We start from the raw sequence: 22,080 nt of genomic DNA on the forward strand, positions 1-22,080 counted from the left end.
TACATGTTGTTTAACTTGGGTAGTGGCCAAGTACCAAAAGGGGGGATTGCAGTGGGGAATGAGTTAAACTGACATCGCTGGCAGCTTCACTGAATGGTGTAATAAAGAGAATAATCTAATATTTGCAGTGGTAAGCTTTTTCTAAATTGCTGAACTGGCAGTTGAGATAACCTAAGCAGTAGTTGTAGAACTGCTTACTGTGTCACTAAGAGGCAATTGCAAATAGTCGGAGGTGGAAACCATAAAAGGCCTAGAGGATGTAAGTTCTGTTCTGGCAGGAAAGTAAAACAATGAGTTGGAAGTAAAGAGGCCTAGAGAGGCATGAAAGGAGGACAATGAGTCAGAAGTACAATGTTGATGAGACCCCATCTGGCATAAACAAAGGTCATAGGTGCAACAACAGCTTGGGGGATAATGGACATGTACTTTTCCGATAATAAAGGTGGTACTTTAATATAACGCAGCATAGGCAACCAATCAGTGAATATGTATACGGGCCAAGGACCAATCAGGTGGTAGGAATGAATTTTGAATGAGCTGGACATATATGTTGTAATGTATAAAAATGTAGGGCTTGCTAATCCAATTTGGAGAAGTCTGGCTAAGACAGAGCAGATTGTCTCCCCACTGGTGTAATAAAGACAACTTGATTATCGATCCGCAAACCTTGTGTCAGGTGTTGGTTTAAAATACTCCACAACACTTCTATAGTTATTAATGACTTAGAAAATTCCTATATCCACGTTTGCTGATGATGCAAAGGCTGGTGGTATGGTAAGTCGTGTAGACAGCAGCATATAATTACAAAGATATATTGATAGATTAAGTGAATGGGCGAAACAGTGGCTGATGAATTACAACGCAGGTAAGTATATCGTCATTCATTTTAGACCTAAAAAGTAGATCCGAGTATTAATTACATGGTGCAGAGTTCGGAACAGTGGAGTTCCAAAGGGGTTTCGGGTCCATGTACACAGACCACTGAAATGTAGCAGTAAGGTACAAAAATAATCAAAAAAATAGAATATAAAGTAGAGGAAGTTATTCTGCAGCTATACAGCGACCTGGTTAGACCACATCTGGAGTTCTGTGTACCGTTCTGGGCACCGCCTGTTAGAAAGGATAGATTGACCTTAGAGGAAGTGCAGTGCACATTCACCAGAACGTTACCAGCGCTCCAATGGTTAAAATATGAACAGAGATTACATAAACTGGGCTTGTATTTCCTGGAATATAGAAGGTTGTGGGGATTTGATTGAGGTTTTAAGATTTTGAAACGAATTGATAAGTTAGATAGAGAGAAACCTTTTTTGGCCGTTGGTGAGGGAGCCGAGGACAAGGGGGCATAATCGTAAAATCAGAGGCAGGCCATTCGCGAAAGAAGTTAGGATACATTTCTTCACATGAAGGTTGGTAGCAGTGTGGAATTCTCTCCCACAAAATAGCAGTATATGACAGCTCAACTAATAATGTAAATCTGAGATCGGTACGTTTTTGCTACACATGCGTTGAATTGATGTGTTGCCAAAGCAGCTGGATGGAGTTAAGGCAAAGCTCAGACAGGAATTCAGTGAAGGGCGAACAGGCTCAAGGGGCTGAATGGCCTCCTCCGGTTCCTATGTTCAGTACACCAATTGTAAATGAAGAAACGCTGTCTTGAAGGGTGAATTATAAATATGGCACCATCCCTTGCAGAGATCATAAGCGTTTTCATACCAAAAATAGCTTTAGGTTTTACTTTCAACCTCGTTGCCTTAGCATCTACCAAGGAGTGGGGTTCGAACCCACGCAGACATACGCTCATTGAATCTTAAGTCCAACGCCTTAACCACTCGGCCACCCTAGTGGCAAAAGCCCACCCGCGCAGTGCTTGAAAATTCGACAAATCCCTTGCTGACTAAGTTTAGTTTTCAGCGTAGAGCAAACTACGCGTCAGCATAATCTGAAAATGTGAGAGGATAAAGACATTTTCTAAAACTACAGACGGTGAAAAGCTGAACTGCAAAAGCACAGCAGCTGGGCAAGTAACGCATTGCGCTGACCGTTCGTAACTGGACAAGAAACCCCTCGGCTTTTAGCCCACAGAACATGTAACCCTCCCGTCAACACTGAAAACCTTTGAAGGAAGAATGTTAAAATGCAGGTCAAACACCCAGGATCAGCAAGCTCTAAACTGAGCCAGCGCTTAAAGGGTTATATTATAAGGTGCAGAGTAAAACGATGTGGGGGAGCGATGGGGAGAGTGACCGAGAAAGTAATAGTTGGACGGATAAACAGAGACCCAATGAGAAAAGCTTACAGAAAGTGACTGAGACTGAGTGAGACATACAGAGAGACTGACAGATGGTAAGAACGACAGAAACAGAGAGAAATAGAGCGAATCATAGAGCGAGAAAAAGAGAAACATCACATTAAAGGAGAGAAAGTCGCTGCCTGCTCGGACGAGAATTAAAGCCGGGACCTGAGGTTTACCGGTGAAAACACAAGCTCACTGAGGGAGAGCATTGTCGCATCATAGAACCATAGAATGAAGCACTTTCCCCACAGCCCTGCACATTGTTCGCCATCAAGTATTTATCCAATTCCCTTCTGAAAGTGACTATTGGATCAGCGATCGGATCTGCTTCCACCAACAGTTCAGACAGTGAATTCCAGATCATAACTACGCCCTGAGTAATAAAACAATCTCATCGTCTGAGTAATAAAACAATCTCATCTCACCTCGCGTTCTTTTGCCAATGTAATTAATAATTTAAAGCTCAGTCGATAGTTTTCTGTTAGACAAGATAGGGATTGATTAGAAGTCAAAGCAGGTGGGTGAAGTTAAGATCCAGGTCAGGCATGATCTCACTGAATGCCGGAACAGGCTCGAAGGGTTAAATGACCTACTCCTGTTTCTATTTTCAGTCAATCGGCGGAGAGCCTGCTGTAAATGTAGGAACGCTGCCTGGAAATGTGAGATATAAATATTAAAACTTCCTTTCCAATGGTTACAATTCTCGGACGAATTATCACATCCACCAGCAGCAGTGCTCGAAACCACACGAACTGAAGTACACTCGATCTTTAACACGAATCCTTCAACCGCCCTGCTGATTTAAACAGCGACGCGCAGTTGTACACAATTCAACAAATTCTTTTCACATCAACATACCAATCCATTGATAATGCCAGTGATTTGAAAGCTGCTGTGGAAAAAAACAACAGTTACTTTCCAGTTTCCTGGTCCTCATCGTCTCCCTTTCACTGTGGGCGTCCAATCCCTCTACATTCCATCAGCCACCAGGACGGCAGGAGGGCCCTCCGCTTCTTCCCTGAACGGAGGCCAACACAGTCACCATCCACCAGCCCCTCCTCCGCCTGGCTGCCCTTGTATTGAAAATACATTGAACTAATTCTCCTTTGAATCCATTCACTTCAACCAAATAAGCCCAGCTGCTCCCATAGCTAACTTGACGACACTTCCTCCCACCTTGATTCCTGTAAGGACTCTATTCCTTTTTCTCAGTTTCTCCATCTCCATCGCATCTCTTCTGATGATGCCACCTTCCGATATGTTTTACTTTTCCCTCAACCAAGGACTCCCCTCCACCATGGTGGACAGGACTCTCGACTGTTCCATTTCCCGCACTTCTGCTCTCACCCATTCCTCTTCCTCTCAGAAGCACGATAGGATTTCCCTTGTCCTCACCTTTCACCCCACCAGCCTCCACATTCAACGGATCATCCTCCGCCATTTCCACCACCTCCAGCGTGATCCCATCACCAAACACATCTTCCCCTCCCGTCCCCTTTCAGCAGTCAGCAGAGACCGCTCCCTCTGCGACACTCTGGTCCACTCATCTATCACCCGCCCACACCTTCCCCTTCCCACGACACCTTCCCGTGCAAGCGCAGGAGATGCAACACCGGCCCTTTTACCTCTTCCCTTCTCACTGTCCAGGGACCCAAACACAACTTCCAGGTGCAACAACGCTTTACTTTTCTTCTTGCAATTTAGTAAACTGTACTTGCTGCAGACTCCGCTACATTGGGGAGACCACACAGAGATTGGGTGATTGCTTTGCGGAACACCTCAATTCACTTTTGAAAGTTACTATTAATATGCTTGGATCTCCCTTGTTGATACAATAATGCAAATCTAAGTGAAAGGACGCTGGGATAGTTGGACCAGTGAATCATCTTAAAGCATTCTGACATAAATCATCTTAAATCATGCTAACATTACCCCCCTTTAGACCCAGAATTTGAGCAATCACTCTGAGCCAATTAACTTTCTTTCTGTCTTTACTGTTGATTTGCTTGGAGTATACAGTCGATTACTGTTACATTGATGTCAGCACACCAAACATGTCCGCATGGCTCCAACGGTTCCTTTGGCCTTATTTCATTGGTTGATCATTATTCCTGAGTTTCCCCGCACTCCAGGCTTGGGAGAGCTCTCTGCTGACCCGGCTCCTTGTTTTTCCTCTTCAATTGTGTAAGGGCTTGTCGAAGCAATGCGTACACAATGATCACCAGGAACAGTAGACGGCATTGGAAAATAATTAACAGTTGTGAAATAATTCTGAACAACAGGTGTATCAAGATGTTATTGACTTGCTCCCACCGTGATTTCCTTCCCACTCCCTCTAGCTCTGTTAGCAGGTTTTCATTTTCCTGGTGTAGTTGGTGCAGGTGTTTTACTGTGATCACGGTTCGTTCTCTAATCTATTTTAGTTTTAGTGACGTGCGTGGTGTGGCGGAGGGGCGTCCAGTGGATATCCAAATCCAATCAATATTGTGTCAGTGTCTAAGAGCATATCACCGTGCACTGTGATGTTAGTAACATTATGCTTGATCACTGGTATCAGGATCTCATGATCTATCTTGGTGACCTGGGTTGGTTCAAAGCAGAAAGAGGAGTGGGTGACAGGGCAGGTGAGGGGTCTGTATTCACAGAGGCTGCGGCCGTAGTGACACAATAGCGCCCCTGTGCGACACAACTAGTATTAGTTTATCTCTGGTGCCAGCATATTACAGACATGGTGCAATTTGGAGTTTCTTAATTCCAAACAAGACCACCATAGTGTTTCATTAACTTCCCTCAGGTGATATGAACACATCCTTTGATTAAAGAACATTTTGCCATGTCTGGCACTGTCTTTCCTTCATTTACTTGAACCATGTACGGTGGGAATGGCTGATATTCATAATGCAATTTCTCTTCCAACATCAGAACTGATTCTACTGACCATACTTTTATGGATATTGGGTCGCTTGTATTGTCAGGGCAGGAATGCTCCCTCCCAGACCCTTCAGTTTAGCATGGCACGGGTGAGTCGTAGCCCAGACTCTGCCCAACCTCCTGAGTTCACAAATGGAAAGCGTGACGTCGACACCTTCCATTCTGCCAGCTGTTTATTTGTCACAAAGTTGGGGATTAGGTTGTTCTTGATATCACCCCATCCCCGGTGTATTAGGGGAAAGAAGGAATACCCCATACATGCTACAAGCAACTCCCTTTGAGGCGTCAATTGAAGCCTGAGCATCCTCTTGGATGGTGCACTAATTTTGACCTGCAGTTTATGTTCATTGGACACTCGGTCCGTCACTGAGAACAACACCTGTCTAATCTCCCCTCCCTGGTCCTTGAACATCTGGTTCTCCTTTAACAACATTCCTTCAAGCTGCCATTGCATCTTTTCCTCACTTCCAGCCAAGGAATCAAAGTCCATCATATTGCACCTGGCAGTGCCCCCCAGTTCAATATCCAACCACTGCTCCCACCACAGCTGCAATACACAACAATTGTCCCCCCGGCTCCAATACCCAACCATTGCTCCCACCACAGCTGCAATACCCAACCATTGCCCCTCAGCTCCAATACCCAACCACTGCTCCCAGCACAGCTCCAATACCCAATCACTGCTCCCACCACAGCTACAATGCACAAACATTGCCCCCACCACAGCTACAATACCCAACCAATGCCCCCAGGCTCCAATACCCAACCATTGCCCGCGCCTCCAATACCTAACCACTGCTCCCACCACTGCTACAATACCCAACCATTGCCCCCAGGTTCCAATACCCAACCATTGATCCCACCACAGCTGCAATACCCAACCATTGCCCATTAGCTCCAGTACCCAACCGCTGCTCCCACCACAGCTACAATACCCAACCATTACCCACCGGCTCCAATACCGAACCACTGCTCCCACCACAGCTACAATACCCAACCAGTACATCCCCCCGCCCCGCAGCTCCAATACCCAACCATTGCCCCCGGCTCCAATACATACACACTGCTCCCACCACAGCTGCCATACTCAACCACTGCCCCCCGGAGCCAATACACAAACACAGCTCCACCAACAGCTACAAAACCCAACCATTGTCCCCGGCTCCAATGCCCAACCATTGCCCCCCGGATCCAATACACAAACACAGCTCCCCCCACAGTAACAATTCCAAACCATTGCACCCAGCTCCAATGCCCAACCATTGCCCCCAGCTCCAATACCCAACCATTGTCCATCGTCTCCAATACTCCACCATGCCCCACTGCAACACGCCCGGCCCTCGGCTCCAATACTCAAATGTTCACCCACTGCACCACCCTTGCACCCCCAGCTCCAGTACCCAAGCATTCAACCACTGCCCCCCGGTGCCAATACCCAACCATTCATCCACTGCTCCCCGGCTCCAGTACACAACCATTCACCCACTGCCCCCCGGCTCCAGTACCCAAACATTCACCCACTGCCCCCTCAGCTCCAGTACCCAGCCATTCACCCACTGCCCCCTGGCTCCAGTACCCAACCATTCGCCCACTGCCCCCGCAGCTCCAGTACCCAGACATACACCCATTGCCCCCTCGGCTCCAATATGCAATCATGACCCCCGGCACCAATACCCAACCATTCACCCATGGACTGCCAGCTCCAATACCCAAACATTCACCCACTGCCCCCCGGCTCCAATACCCAACCATTCACCCATGGACTGCCGGCTCCAATACCCAAACATTCACCCACTGCCCCCCGGCTCCAATACCCAAACATTCACCCACTGCCCCCCGGCTCCAATACCCAACCATTCACCCACTGCCCCCCGTCTCCAATACCCAACCATTCACCCACGGACCCGCGACCACAATACCCAACCATTCACCCACTGCCCCCTCGTCTCCAAAACCCAACCATTCACCCAGGGACCCCCAGCTCCAATACACAACCATTCACCCACTGCCCCCCCGACTCCAATGCCCAACCATTCACCCACTGCCCCCCCGACTCCAATACACAACCATTCACCCACTGCCCCCCCGACTCCAATGCCCAACCATTCACCCACTGCCCCCCCGACTCCAATACCCAACCATTCACCCACTGCCCCCTCGTCTCCAAAACCCAACCATTCACCCAGGGACCCCCAGCTCCAATACACAACCATTCACCCACTGCCCCCCCGACTCCAATGCCCAACCATTCACCCACTGCCCCCCCGTCTCCAATACCCAACCATTCACCCATGGACTGCCGGCTCCAATACCCAAACATTCACCCACTGCCCCCCGGCTCCAATACCCAACCATTCACCCACTGCCCCCCGTCTCCAATACCCAACCATTCACCCACGGACCCGCGACCACAATACCCAACCATTCACCCACTGCCCCCTCGTCTCCAAAACCCAACCATTCACCCAGGGACCCCCGGCTCCAATACACAACCATTCACCCACTGCCCCCCGGCTCCAATGCCCAACCATTCACCCAGGGACCCCCGGCTCCAATACACAACCATTCACCCACTGCCCCCCGGCTCCAATGCCCAACCATTCACCCACTGTCCCCCGGCTCCAATACCCAACCATTCACCCACTGCCCCCCCCCGGCTCCAATACCCAACCATTCACCCACGCACCCCCAACTCCAATTCCCACCCATTCACCCACTGCCCCACGGCTCCAATACCCAACCAGGTGTTGTATGCATGTGGGTTTGCTTTTAGTCACCTGAGCTTAAAGTAAATGATTTTTGATCCTTGCTTGTGATAAGTACATGAATTGAGTACTGTTTGTATTCTGCTAATTTTACTTGTAACCTCTTGTGGATTTTTAATTAAAAGAAATTTCACAGATTCATTGGGTTTTGTGTTGTCTGTTCCACGAGTCTGAACTCTATAAACTATCAGACAATCAGACTGTCTTACAACTCCCATCTGCACCAGTTCTCCAGCCACACATCAACATGTCTTATCTTACTTCTCCTATATGCTCCAGGACATGACACTGGGAGTAATCCAGGGATTACTGCCATTTTTGGTCCTGCAATTTAACTTGCTCTGGAAAATGTGCCTGTAGGAACACAGCCCGTTTCCTATCTCTGTCATTGGTTCCAACAATGATCATGGCTGCTGGCTGTTCATCTGCCCTTCGCAAAATGTTATGCACCCTATCAATGATGTCCATCACCCTGGCATCAGGGAGGCAACATACTCTGCGAGAATCACGACGACTGATGCTGTAACGCCTGTCTCTCCCCGCTGAATATCGAATCCCCAAGCACTACTGAATGTGCTCGCATTGCTGCGCCCCCTGTGCAGCCATTTGCCCCACGAAGCCGTTTAGCAGATTCACCCATCTCTCCCTTCACCAAGCTCTTTGCTCTAGGATGCACTCCCCCAGGGTGTCATCACCGTCACTGGTATCAGCACGGAAAACCGGGTTGAGAGGGCCAGATTCGCGGGGGATTCCTGCACGGCCTGCCTCTTCCTCACCTGCCGGCTGGCCACCCACTTACTCCCCACCTGAACTCTCTGTAGCTGCGTGGTTACCACCTCCTGCAACTTTTTCTGCGGGGAATTGCCATCACCCGAATGCCCAGCAGTGACTCCCGCCGCTCCTCAGTCTCAGAAACCCTGAGCTCGAGAAACTGGGGGCTCATCCTGCACACGTGGTTGTCCAGGAAACAGGAAACTTTCTGCAGCTGCTAAATGCCACAAGAATTGCAGGCATCGGGTCTCAGCTGCCCCTTGATCTTGATTACAATTGGACCTGTATTTGTAGGGAACTGATTTCCAGGATTAAGAGTAAAACGCTGGGGTCTGGCTTCAAATTTTACCGCTCTTTCAAAGAACAGGCACTGGCACGATGGGCCGAATGGCCCCTTCGGTGCTGTAAACTTCTATGATTCTATTCTATTATTCTATATATATTAATTTAGCACTCCTTACTCCTACTTATTATTTAATTAATGACGTACATCCGATTTTTATTTAATGCAGTTCAGATTCCTTTAATGTTGCTACCCTGAACCTAGTTAATTTTATTCCTAGATCTAATTAGCTACACTATTTTGTGTATTTACTGTTGTTCCTTGATTTAAATTACCGAGCAGCTCCTTCCCCTCTGCACCGATTTCCCACTCTCACCAACTTCCCATCACCACTCAGTTTAGCAGATTCACCCAACGCTGTCTTCACCAAGCTCTCTGCTCACGGCAGGTGGAAAACACTTCTCCATTGAAAACACATCATGTTCATATTATTGTATTATTATTCTATCAGCCCCGAGGTTTATTGTTTAAATACATCTGGAGATCCAAGCTGGTTCTGTTAAAGCAGAATGACAATGAGTGCAGTGGGAAATGTGAAGAAACAGCAGCAATTCCTTCTGCTCACTGTACACACTGAGGGCAATTATTGTTGAGCAGCAGCCGCGGTGGAATCCACAGTTCGCCGGCCCCTCTTCATCTTAACTGTGCGCCCCATTTTATAAATAGTGTGAGGTAACTTTAAACACAATACATGACAATACATTCAGCTGCAATGTAGATTCACGCTGCCATCTTCTGACTATTGTCTGATTTAAAGTCAAAGTTTCCGTGAAATTAATGTAAGGTGGAAATACCGGCCAGGACACCGGGAGAATTACTTGGGATGGTTTTACGATGTTGAAGAATTAGCGAACAGGTACCTGTAGAGTTCCTCTTTTCCTATATTTGGTTCAATCCGTCATTCCCGGATTGGGTGTCTGGCAGGTCACTAATTCACCACTTCCTTTAATTTCCCCGATTGGCTTCCCGCTCTTCTCAGAGAGATTCTTTCGCTCAACAGGACACCTGCAACCTGTCGGTTCCAACAATCCGGGAAGCTCCAGCTCCGTTTCGATACAATGATGCGGGCCTTCAGGGAGGCCGTGTGTCAACCGTGGCTCAGTTGGTGACACCCTGAATCAGAAAGATATTGGTTCAGAGACCTGGGCACTGCAGTGCCGCACTGAAGGAGTGCTGCACTGTCGGAGTTGCCGTGTTTTAGCTGAGACGTTAAAACCAAGCCCCGTCTGCCCTCTCAGGTGGGCGTAAAAGATCACATATGGCACTACTTCGAAAAAGAGCAGGGAAGTTACCCGGTGACCTGGTCAATATTTATCCCTCAATCTACTCAAAACAACAGATTATCTGGTCATTGTCACATTGCCGTTTGTGGGAGCTTGCTGTGCACAAATTGGCTGCTGCGTTTCATAATAACATAAGAAAAAGGAGCAGGAGTAGGCCATAGAAACCCTCGAGGCTGCTCCACCAATCAGTAAGATCATGGCTGAACTTCCAGCACAACTTCAGTTTCCCGCCCGATCTTCATATCCCTTGATTCAGTTGGTGCGCAGATATCTATCGATCTCAGTCATGAAGATAGTCATCGACTGAGCATCCACAGCCCTCTGGAGATTCCCCTCTCTCTGACCACATTTACCTGCTGCTGATCCTCTTCCCCCTCTCTCTGGCCCCATTTACCTGCTGCTGATCCTCTTCCCCTCACACTGACCCCATTTACCTGCTGCTGACCCTCTTCCCCCTCTCTCTGACCCCATTTACCTGCTGATCCTCTTCCCCCCTCTCTCTGACCACATTTACCTGCTGCTGACCCTCTTCCCCCTCCCTCTGACCCCATTTACCCGCTGCTGACCCTCTTCCCCCTCCCTCTGGCCGCATTTACCTGCTGCTGACCCTCTTCCCCCTCTCTCTGACCCACTTACCTGCTCCTGACCCTCTTCCCCCTCTGTTTGACCCCATTTCCCTGCTGCTGACCCTCTTCCCCCCTCTCTTTGACCCCATTTACCTGCTACTGACCCTCTTCCCCCCTCTCTCTGACCCCATTTACCTGCTGCTGACCCTCTTCCCCCCTCTCTTTGACCCCATTTCCCTGCTGCTGACCCTCTTCCCTCCTCTCTCTGGCCCGATTTACCGGCTGCTGACCCTCTTTCCCCCTCTCTTTGAACCCATTTACCGGCTGCTGACCCTCTTTCCCCCTCTCTTTGAACCCATTTACCGGCTGCTGACCCTCTTTCCCCCTCTCTTTGACCCCATTTACCTGCTACTGACCCTCTTCCCCCCTCTCTCTGACCCCATTTACCTGCTGCTGACCCTCTTCCCTCCTCTCTCTGGCCCGATTTATCGGCTGCTGACCCTCTTTCCCCCTCTCTTTGAACCCATTTACCTGCTGCTGACCATCTTCCCGCACTCCCTGGCCCGATGTATCTGCTGCTGATTCACTTCCCCCGTCTCTAGGATCCCATGTACCTGCTGTTGACCCTCTTGCCCCCTCTCCCTAACCCCATTCCTCTGTCATGACCCTCATTCCCCCTCTGGCTGACCCCATTATCCTCTCTCTGACCTCCCATTCTCTAGTCTCCCCATCCTCCGACCCCCATTGCCCCTCTCTTTCCACGAGGCCCCAATCTGTCCCTCCAATCCATTTTCCAGTCTTCCTTCCTTCTCTCACCTCCCGAGTCCCTCACTGATTATATATAGGCCTTGGAGTTGATGCAGCACAGAATCACCTGAAATTTACCTGAGCTAAAAGGGTTAAATTACGAGGACATGTTGCAAAATATTGCTTCCATTTCCTTGAGAAAAGGAGATTGAGGGCTGACCTGTAAGAGGTGCTTAAAATGTCTAACGATTCAATAGGGTAGATACCGGGAAACAATTCTGTCTGGTGCAAGAATCATGAACAAGGGGACGTATTGTCGAACTCGCTACCACAATCATTAGGTGAATCGAGTTGCACAGATGTATTTAAGGGGAAGCTAGGTAAATACATGAGGGTAAAATGACTAGAAGGCCATGGTGATGGGGTGAGAGGAGACTGGTAGAGCAGAAACAGCAGCTTGGACCAGTTGGGCCGAATGGCCTGTTCCTCTGCTGTATATTATCTGTAATTCTATACAATAAGCTTAACATTAGATTTATGTCATTCAGGAGCGAAATCAAGATGCACTTTGTCACACGATGGCTGGTGGGAATTTGAAACTCTAACCCACAAAAAGCTGCAGATGCTCGGGATTATTTGGAGCTTTCATGGCTGTGATCGATACATTGTTGTTAGCTGAGGATATGAAGGGATAAGCAGCAAAGCCGGGGAAATGGAGCTGAGCTGCAGATCAGCCATGGACAAATTGAATGGCGGAGCAGGCCCGAGACGCTGAATGACCGACTCCTGGTCTGAATGCACCTGTGTTCCACGGACTGGCTTTCGATAATATCACTGGAAAGATCAAAGTGGAACTACCGGGAATGGATAATAATAGAAAATAATGAAATGAGCAGAAACTCTAATCCCCACCGCAGCCCACAGAATCCTGGGGGATGCAGATTTCCACAGCGATTCTGCTCTAAATGTGGCCCATCCTATTTCAATATTGTATAGTACCCCATACCTAGATTATCCCTCTAAAGGAACAGGGCTCTGCCTTAACCTGTAACCTTTATAGAATGTGGATTTCAGTGAAATCCAGGATTTTTCGAGCCCCTGTCCATGGTTTCATTTTTCTACCTGAGATTTTAGATTTAATTTATTCCAGGTGTTGCTGCAAAGCCCGAACTCTTCCCGTCCTAAAGACACAAATTCCTCACTCAATTGCCAGCCTAAACTCCCACATTGAAATGGCTGAGTTTGGAGGGCCGGGGGCGGTGTAAACACTGAAAGATGTTTGAGAATTGGGGGAATTCAGTTGCTGCATCGACAGGACTGAGCCGTGTGACGTCACAGGGGGGAGCCTGAAGCTGCTTCTGTTGAAGGTGTTGCAGCGATGCGGTCAGAGCCCGGCTTTCAGTACATTGACAGAGAGAAATGTGAGGAAAGTATTATTCCAATCTTTGGGCGGTTTCATTTCAAAACACTTGCAATATCAATTTGTATCTAATTAGTGCAGCACAAACATGACAGTGTAGGGAGTTGACACGCTGCCCAAATGACTGGAAGTAATGTCAATACTCCTGATGCTTCCTGATCCCACGGGAAGTGTCCCTCAATTATAAATGGTTTTCGCTCAATCACTCATCTCACAGACTCAGTTGAGCCCTGTGTCCAGTGCAAAGAGTCACCATCACTTCTCCGACAGAATGAGAGTTCCGTACATTGCATATCCATTTACCATCTTACCGCCAGTTATACAGGCAGTAATGATTTACTATCCGATTATAGCAGCCGTTGGAATCCCCGGTAAGTGATTACATTCCATTACTAAAGTTGTGAATCAGGGTTGACTCTGTTTCTGCTCCTATCTCGGTAAGTGTCCTTTTCTCACTGTTTTTCACAAGTCAATTGAAAGGCAGAAATTCAGTGACTGTATTTCCCGCTGTACCTCGTTCATTGACTGATAATTTTTTGCATTTTTTAGTTTCTTTAAACCCCATAAAAACTGCAGATTATTTTCTGCATTTAATGTCTTTCCAATGATTCCATTTTAACTGAGAACTCGTGCAATGTGTGATTCCATGGAATATTTTAATTCCATTGCTTCCATGCCCGGCCAGATTTTCTCTCCTCCCCTTCTTTCCAGTAACATTCGGTAATACCTGACAAGGGCTATATTTTACTGAACATTCACTGTGTTATAAAATGCTCCAGTTTTTCCCCCTCTGACTCCCGCTGGGGATCGGTCGACTGACGGCCGCTCCTGGACATATACCTGGGAATCTGGACAGTCAGGAGTGGGATTTGTTCAGTCTCATTAATCAGAATCTTCCCGCTCTTCTCAGTCTGTTTCCAGCAAAGTGCTGGATATTGTTCCTGCTGAACACACTCCATGCCGAGGGTGGGTTTGTGCTCCATGCAGGGACACAGACTCTCCCCCTGATCTTCTCCCCTGACCGGTCACCAGCCTGTTCTCAGACTCCTCTTCACCCACCGGGCGGGCACAGTGCTGCCTGTCACATCCCTTCCAGCAGCTCAGACCGGGAATCCAATGCACTGAGAGTGCGATTGAAACAAAGCAGCGGCACTCTGTGAAACTCTCCTGGGTTTGTCCCCATTTGAAAAATCCGTTTCAGCTTCCATCACCCGCATTTTACCCAGAGCACCGATCAGAAGCCGGGTTCTGGTCCCTTTATACAAACCGGACACTTTTATTGTTCAGATCATACACTTGCATGTTGATATAACACCAGCTGAACTCTCAGCCAGCCTGTCCGCCCGGTCAAACCGCTGCTCACTACCAAGTTATAATTAGTTCCCTTCTGATCCTTACAGTTAGAAGATATTTGTAAAGACAGTTAACCAACCTGTCCCGATATCCCTTCATCACCTCTTCCTCCATCAACCTATCCACTCTACTCTGAAACTGAGCATAGCTTCTGCCTCAACCACTAACCCTGGAACTGAACTCCACCGCCTCCCAACTCTCTTTGTAAAGATGTTTCTCCCGCTCCCTTTTCCAATGTACCGAATGTCTTCTGTTCAATCTTGTATCTATGACACCTCGTTCTTGACCCCATCATTTGCTGGAATCAATCTGCTTCTATCTACCTTCTCCCATCCTTGCAACATTGTAAACACTTTGATCATATCGCCCTGTAATCTGTGTCTGTGTTACATTCCTCTAGCTCAGATTCATAGTTTAGTGTGACTGAGCCCTGGGTATGAAACCGGTGTATTTTAACTCCTACATTACAAGGAATCAAATTCTCCCCTTCAGCTGGGAAACTGAAATCTCACATTCAGTGGAATGAGTTCCCAATACCCGCTGCTACTAAAAGTTCCAGGTTGCTTTTTGAACAAATGTGATCGGCATCAAACTCCAATATTTCTACTATTGGTTTTAAAACTCTGCCAGGTCTGTTTAAAGATGTTACTCAGTAAGGACATAGTGAAGTGAGTTGTCTCACTGTCCCGCTGACTCTCACAAATCTCAGGGACAATGCAGCCTAATGCTCCCATTGGAAGCTTCGCTCCTGTATTAATAAGTCTTTCTCTGAATATTACAGCTCACAGGGTCCATTGTGGCTCGGTGTCCTGCACCAAGAGTCCCCATCATTTCTCAGAGATAAATAAAGTGGAATGTATTGTATATCTGTTTGCCATGTTCCCGTTCTACAAGCGGTATTTGGTGTTCCGCTAACTGAATCTGAACTTACTGACTTTGTGAATCAGGGTTTAAGTGTGTCACTGGTCTTTGTACATGCCCGATATTTTTTCTGTTCCTTCTGAAGAATTTGTTTTGCTTTTTCCAAATCAATGTCAGAATTTAATTGAATATCACATCCTCCCTGTCCGCCATCTTCCTTGAGTGATATGTTCATTGAGATCATAATGCACATATAATATCCAGCAAAAGCTCCAATTATTATCTTCATTCAATGTCCTGTCAGCGGGGGTAATTTTAACTGTAAAAACCGTCAGCACACGATGCAATGGAATGTTGGTCCCCATATTCACAAGTTGTAATACAGTGTCAGTTATTTCCCTGCTTCAGATAAAGTTTCACACAGAAATTATTAACAAAGGTGAGATTGCACAGTATTGGAGGTAACCTTGTGAGACGGGTTGGTAGTTGCTTGCGAGGAAGGAGACAAAAAGCAGGGATAAATGTTGATGGGATTTTGTTTTTTTTCACAAGGGTGTTTAAATTCGAAAGTGAGCAAGTGATGCTTCAGTTAAATCGAACCTTGGTCAGACCCCACCTGGAGCACGAGTTCAGTCTTGGGCACCGCATCACCGGAAACATGTATTCGTCTTGGAGGGAGTTCAGCGCAGGTTCGCCTGAATTACACCGGGGCTTAAAGGGTTAAATTGTGAGGACAGATTGCATAAACTTAGTTTGTATTCCTTGTGTTTAGAATGTTGAGGGGTGTTATATACGAGTTATTTAAAATGATAAAGAGATTCGATAATGTAGATGCAGAGAAACTGTTTCCTTGGTGGAGATTGGAGAACGAGGGGACATGATCTTAAAATGAGAGTTATGCCATTTAGGAGGTAAATCAGGGAACACTTTCTCACACAAAGGGCAGTGTTTTCTGGAACTCGTTTTCCCAAAAGCCCGTCAATGCTCGGTCAATTGAAATTTTGAAGACTGTGATGGATATAACTTTTTATGGTATGAGTATCATGGGATATGGAACCAAGACAGGTAAATGGAGTTAAGGTGCAGATCAGCCAGGGTCTAATGTGATGTTGGAAAAGGCTTGTGGGGCTGAATAACCTCCTCCTGTGTCCCTGTGTAACTGTGCATCAAGCTCCCAAGTCATCAGCATTTCTGCAATGGGAGTTCCATTAATCGCGTGTCCATTTTCAGTGTAACTGGTATAAGTGATTTCTGAAGTTATACTTGTCGCCCGTGGAGTTCCCGGTGAGGCATTGTAACTGGTTATTGATTGTATAAGTCCGTGTCTCTTTGTATTACTGCTCTCCTTGCGGGTCTGCTCAGTTGCTGTGTTTGTCCGGAGGTGATTATTCTACAGATTACGGGTCAGTTTCAGAAATTCTGGGAATATCACGCCCTAACTGTCCCCCCTCTTCCTTTTGCGATATGCTTATTGATATTATAATGTTCTGTGCTTTAATGGTTATATTCGGGACATTGCACGGAGAGTGAGCCCGGAGACTGAAGGAACGGAGAGCTGGGGAAATAGAAACATTACGGCACAGCAGTAAAGATATTTTTATTTTTAACTGACGACATTGGTGGTTGGATTCTCAGAGTGGTGGATATTCTTTTCTTCATATTCCGTCATTGCACTTGGAAATAGAAACAAGTGTAATTGACGGCAATCGTTGTGTAACTAGATCGTTTGTTATTTAAGTGTCACCACTGTTTAAAGTGTGACTCTAAGTAAGGCGGGGCTATAATTAATAAACCATTGAAACACTGATCCAATTGTTGAATCAATTAATGGTTTAGTGCATGATAAATGTGGCGAATAATTTTAGCAATTTTGTATAATGCTGCATATTTTAGATAAATAAATTACTGAAATGGTTTGACTCATTACAAAATATTGGTAACATTGGGAAAAAATTATCCCATCACATTTGGTGCATAGTAACTGTGTCCAAAGCTTAGAAGTGCCGCCCTAACAGCCCTGTGGGAGCAACTTCACCACATGGACTGCAGCAGTTCAAGCAGAAGGTCCACCTCAACCTGCTCAGAGTCACTGGACAGCACCTCATATCTCTTATCTCTGATTCGGGGGCAGTACCTTTACAATATATTTCTGTATCCATGGAGATCCCACCAGCTGCTTAACTATTTAAAAATTATACACGCCTAAAATCATGTCATATCATTTCCACCGAAGTGCCTCTTGTCTAAAGACGGTTCTGCAGGAAGACAGTGACCTATTTCTACTTCACCTACATTATCTTGCAAAGCCTTTTCCTTCTGCACAGAGTTGTCTCTGATATATATAGTTCTCGTATTTCTCTCTCTCTGTCTCTGTCTCTCAATCTCAATTTTACTTTCTCCCTCTTTCTCCCCTCTCCCTTTCACTGACTCTCTCTTTTAGTCTCTCCCTATCTCGTTCTATCCGTCTCTCATTCTCTCTCTCTCCCACACACTCTTTCTCTCTCTTATTCTGTACCAATTAACCCATGACGATTCTTTCCATGTCAAGCTGACAACCTGCCATACGACACATTATCCTGAGTGAAACTCTGATATTGTTGATTGTTTATTCCGAATGCTCAGTTGTATATATTTCCCATATCTGCTAGGATGTAATTTTGGAAAATCTTACAGACCAGGGTGACAGGTTCTCAATATTGCTCGTGTGTCGGATTAATTTTACAGATGGATTCGTCCAATTCAGAGGTACAACCTTCCCACTAAAACTTTCTGAAGCTGAATCTCGGCAGGTACTTTGTTGTCATGGGTTGGACAGCAGCCGCTATTGTCACTTGCACTGGTCTTTGCTGTAAGCCTCGGATCGCCGCCATCACCTCCCTCTGAAGTTTCATCCATTATCAGAGGTGACAAAAGCGAGGTCGGGAGAGTGCTCCGTCTTACTACGTGTACTTTGGAAGGTTCAATTGTTCCTGGGATCACAGAACAAGGTCAGCTTGTTTGTTGCTGCTCACATCTGACCTACTCCCCCTTGCGGTGATTGTTGGAGTTTGCCCACATGATGTTGAACTGTTCAAGGCACCGATGTCAGGACCTGGGGTTTCCAGCGAGGGGAAGTCGGTTGATCAGGTGAACTGTCCATCTGACTTTTTCCTGTTCTAACGAAGGGTCATCGACCTGAGACGTTAAATGTGTTTCTCTCTCTGCAGATGCTGCCTGACCTGCTGAGTATTTCCAGCATTTTCTGTTTTAATTTCAGATTTCCAGCATCCGCAGTATTTTGCTTTTGTTGAAATGTCCATCCGGTGGTTTGTAAACAGAAACTGGTCGAGTTGACCCACAACAAGTCGCTTTGTAACATGGTGTTTGACATTTGTCTTTTCAACAGTTTTTAGTCATTCCCCCCAGTCTGAGAATCCAACCTGACAAATACGAGCCTGTTCTGACCTCCGCCTGGTATCTGCTCCCCTCTCCTGGCCACGGATCCAAACCCGGCGATGATCTCACCATCGGTGCTCCCCGTTTAGCATTTACCACATTTCGGGCCGGCTTCATTCTCACTGCTCCTCACCCATCATTTATCTCCCAATTTATAACTGACCATTCAGTACTTATTTTCAATCACTTTAATTTCGTTTTGTTTTCATTCGTTCTTCTGTCACTGAACTGCTACTTGTTGCTATTAATTATAACTCATTATCTGGCTGTCCATTTGCTCGTACAATTAAAGGGCCGGTAATTTACTCGGAACTCGTCGGGATTCCTTGCACTTCTGAGGAAGCTGTGATGGTGGAAGAGGAGCAGCTCTGAGGAAATTCCCAGAGAATCCATTTTGTTCATGTTTTAATCTTTGCTGGAGGCGTTTATTTTCACTTATTTACTCCAGACTCTCTTATACTGAACATTGCAATTTTATGTTAAAATTGTTATCAACTGCCCAATCCTAGCAGCGGTAATGAGTTCAGTTCCCATTCCCAGATCCTGCAGTAAAGTACATTTCACATCAAATACTGTGAAACCGACTCCCTTGCTGTAATCTGAAGGCTGATTCCCTGTTTCTGTCTGTTTCCCATTTACAGCGAACGTGATGACGATTGTGATCCTGTCGCGGGGAAAGTGCGGTCTCTCCAGGTGTATCACCCGCTACCTGGTGGCCATGGCGGCGGCGGATCTACTGGTCATTATCACTGATGTGATACTGGTTCGGATTAATGATTATTATTTCCCAACTACCTTCCTGTTCCTCACACCTGTGTGTTCTTTCCACGCTGTCCTGGTTCATGTAGTCACAGATATTTCTGTCTGGTTAACAGTCGCTTTTACTTTTGATCGTTTTGTTACCATTTGTTGCCAGAAGCTGAGGACTAAATATTGCACCGAGAAAACTGCAGCCGTGGTCATAGGAACCGTGTGTCTGCTGTTCTGTTTGAAAAACATTCCCTGGAACTTTGCATTTGAACCCTGGTATACAATCGACAACGTGCCCTGGGGCTGTAATATAAAACTAGATCATTACACTGTAACTGCGTGGGTAGTATTTACCTGGATCCACCGCTGTTTCACCCCACTGCTCCCAATATTCCTGATGCTGCTGCTCAATGCTCTGACCGTAGGACAAATTTTGGCGGCCAGTAGAGTCCGCAGGAGGCTGAGGAGCAGCAAGAATGATGCGAATCACAATGATCCGGAGATGGAGAACCGAAGGAAATCCATTATCTTACTCTTCGCTATATCCGGAAACTTCATACTGCTCTGGACGACGTACGTGATAGTTTTCTTATTAATGCGAATTACAAACCGTTATTATTCAACAGGTTTCAATGACCCGATGCTTATCGCAGATTGGACCAGCTATATGCTCCTGCTATTGAGCTGCTGCACAAACACGTGTATTTATGCAGTAACACAGACTAAATTCAGAGAGGAGCTGAAGATTGGGATGAAATATCCACTGAGAATAATATTTAAATTAGTTTAGCAACGAAAAGTTCGGAGGAATTCCCAGCATTAGACCTGCATTGCATCTCATATCCCATCCTGTGCTCTTGCATCTTTTAGCGGAACCCCAACAGGCTCCATCTCTGCCCCAGGCTTCTCCAGATATAACGCTGGCCTCTATCTGACAAGGCCCGCGTGTTTCCATGTAAGAGTCAGTGAGCAAGGTAGAAGAGCTAGCATCATGTGGATGGTAAGGTTATAAAAGCGGTAGGGGTTTAATTGGATTAAATCAAACTCTGGACACAAAGAAATACAAGACCCAGCATTGTGGTTTAGGCTGATGTGAGAATGGGGTGTTGATTGCTGGATGAGCGTCAGAACACGTGGGTTACACCAGTTGAGTGTGAAAGGAGAATAAGCCCGTCTGTAATTAATATTTAAATAATATAAGGACATGAACAATAACTGTGGCGGCTTATGTGTGTGGATTGCCTGGAGAACAATAAACAGATCATTAAAACAATCAGCATGTGCTGTCTTTGGACTTTTACTTTCTCTAGCTCGTGAACAGCTCCTCCATCACCGGTGGGACTGTGGGATTTATTGGAACTAAAGCGATGTTGTTTCCTATAGTGAGACTCCTGGACTTGTGCCGATGAACAGTGGTGAACTCCGTTCCCAGCCACTGACTCCATCCCTCTCCCTAACATCTGCCTGCGGCTGACCCACACTGTTCACAACCTTGGGTCATATTTGACCCTGGAATGAGCTTCCGAGTATCTGCAGCATAATGAAGACCGCCTATTTCCACCTCAGTAACATCGCCCGTCTCCCCACTTGCCTCAGCTCATCCACTGCTGAAACTCTCACCCATGCCTTTGTTACCTCTAGACTTCACTGTTCCATCTCACACCTAGCTGGCCTCCCACATTCCACACTATGTAAACTTGAGGTGATCCAAAATTCAGCTGCCTGTGTCCTTACTCGCACCAAGTCCCGTTCACCAATCACCCCTGTGCTCGTTGAGCTACTTTGGCTCCGGCTTAAAGCCTCGATTTCAAAATTCCCATCATAATATTCAAATCCCACCATGGCATCGCCTCTTCCTATCTCTGTAAACTCCTCCAGCCCCACAGCCCCCCGAGTTATCTGCGCTCCTCTAATTCTGCCCTCTTTAGCATCCCTGATTATAATCATTCAACCATTGGTGGCCGTGCCTTCTGTTGCCTCGGCCCTAAGCTCTGGAATTCCCTCCCTAACCCTCTCCGCCTCTCTACCTCTCTTTCCTCCATTAAGACACTCCTTAAAACCTACCTCTATGACCAAGCGTTTGTTCACCTGCCCGAATTTCTCCTTATGCATCTCTGTGTCGTTTTTTGTCTTTTTATGCACCTGCGCAGTGCCTTGTGACGATTTACTACTTTAAAGGTGCTATGTAAATAAAAGTTGTTGTTATTGTTGTTGCTTCCAGCATCGAGTTCCCCTGCACTTGTGTCTATGAACAAGGATGCTTCCAATAGTGAGACCCATGTCCCTGTGTCTATGAACAGTGGTGTTTCCAGTAGTGAGTCCCCTCACCCGGTGTCTATGAACAGTGGTGTTTCCAGTAGTGAGTCCCCTGTCCCTGTGTCTATGAACAGTGGTGTTTCCAGTAGTGAGTCCCCTGTCCCGGTGTCTATGAACAGTGGTGTTTCCAGTAGTGAGTCCCCTGTCCCGGTGTCTATGAACAGTTTTGTTTCCAGTCGTGAGTCCACTGTCCCGGTGTCTATGAACAGTGGTGTTTCCAGTAGTGAGTCCCCTGTCCCGGTG

At 46.7% G+C, this 22,080-nt stretch overlaps 1 non-coding gene and 1 pseudogene across 1 annotated transcript; one reads left to right on the plus strand and one right to left on the minus strand.

Annotated features, from left to right (window-relative positions):
• Nucleotides 1–1,762: 1,762 nt before the first annotated feature.
• On the minus strand, nt 1,763–1,846 carry trnal-uaa (transfer RNA leucine (anticodon UAA)). The gene has a single exon. It is a non-coding gene; the product is annotated as a tRNA-Leu (tRNA).
• An 11,511-nt stretch (nt 1,847–13,357) lies between these two features.
• Nucleotides 13,358–20,857, plus strand: LOC147093766 (putative G protein-coupled receptor 139; annotated as a pseudogene).
• Nucleotides 20,858–22,080: the final 1,223 nt, after the last annotated feature.

The sequence above is a fragment of the Somniosus microcephalus genome, unplaced genomic scaffold, assembly GCF_052327205.1.
Source record: "Somniosus microcephalus isolate GS21.2 unplaced genomic scaffold, FLI_Smic_1.0 unresolved_chr1, whole genome shotgun sequence".
NCBI classification, from domain to species: Eukaryota; Metazoa; Chordata; class Chondrichthyes; order Squaliformes; family Somniosidae; genus Somniosus; species Somniosus microcephalus.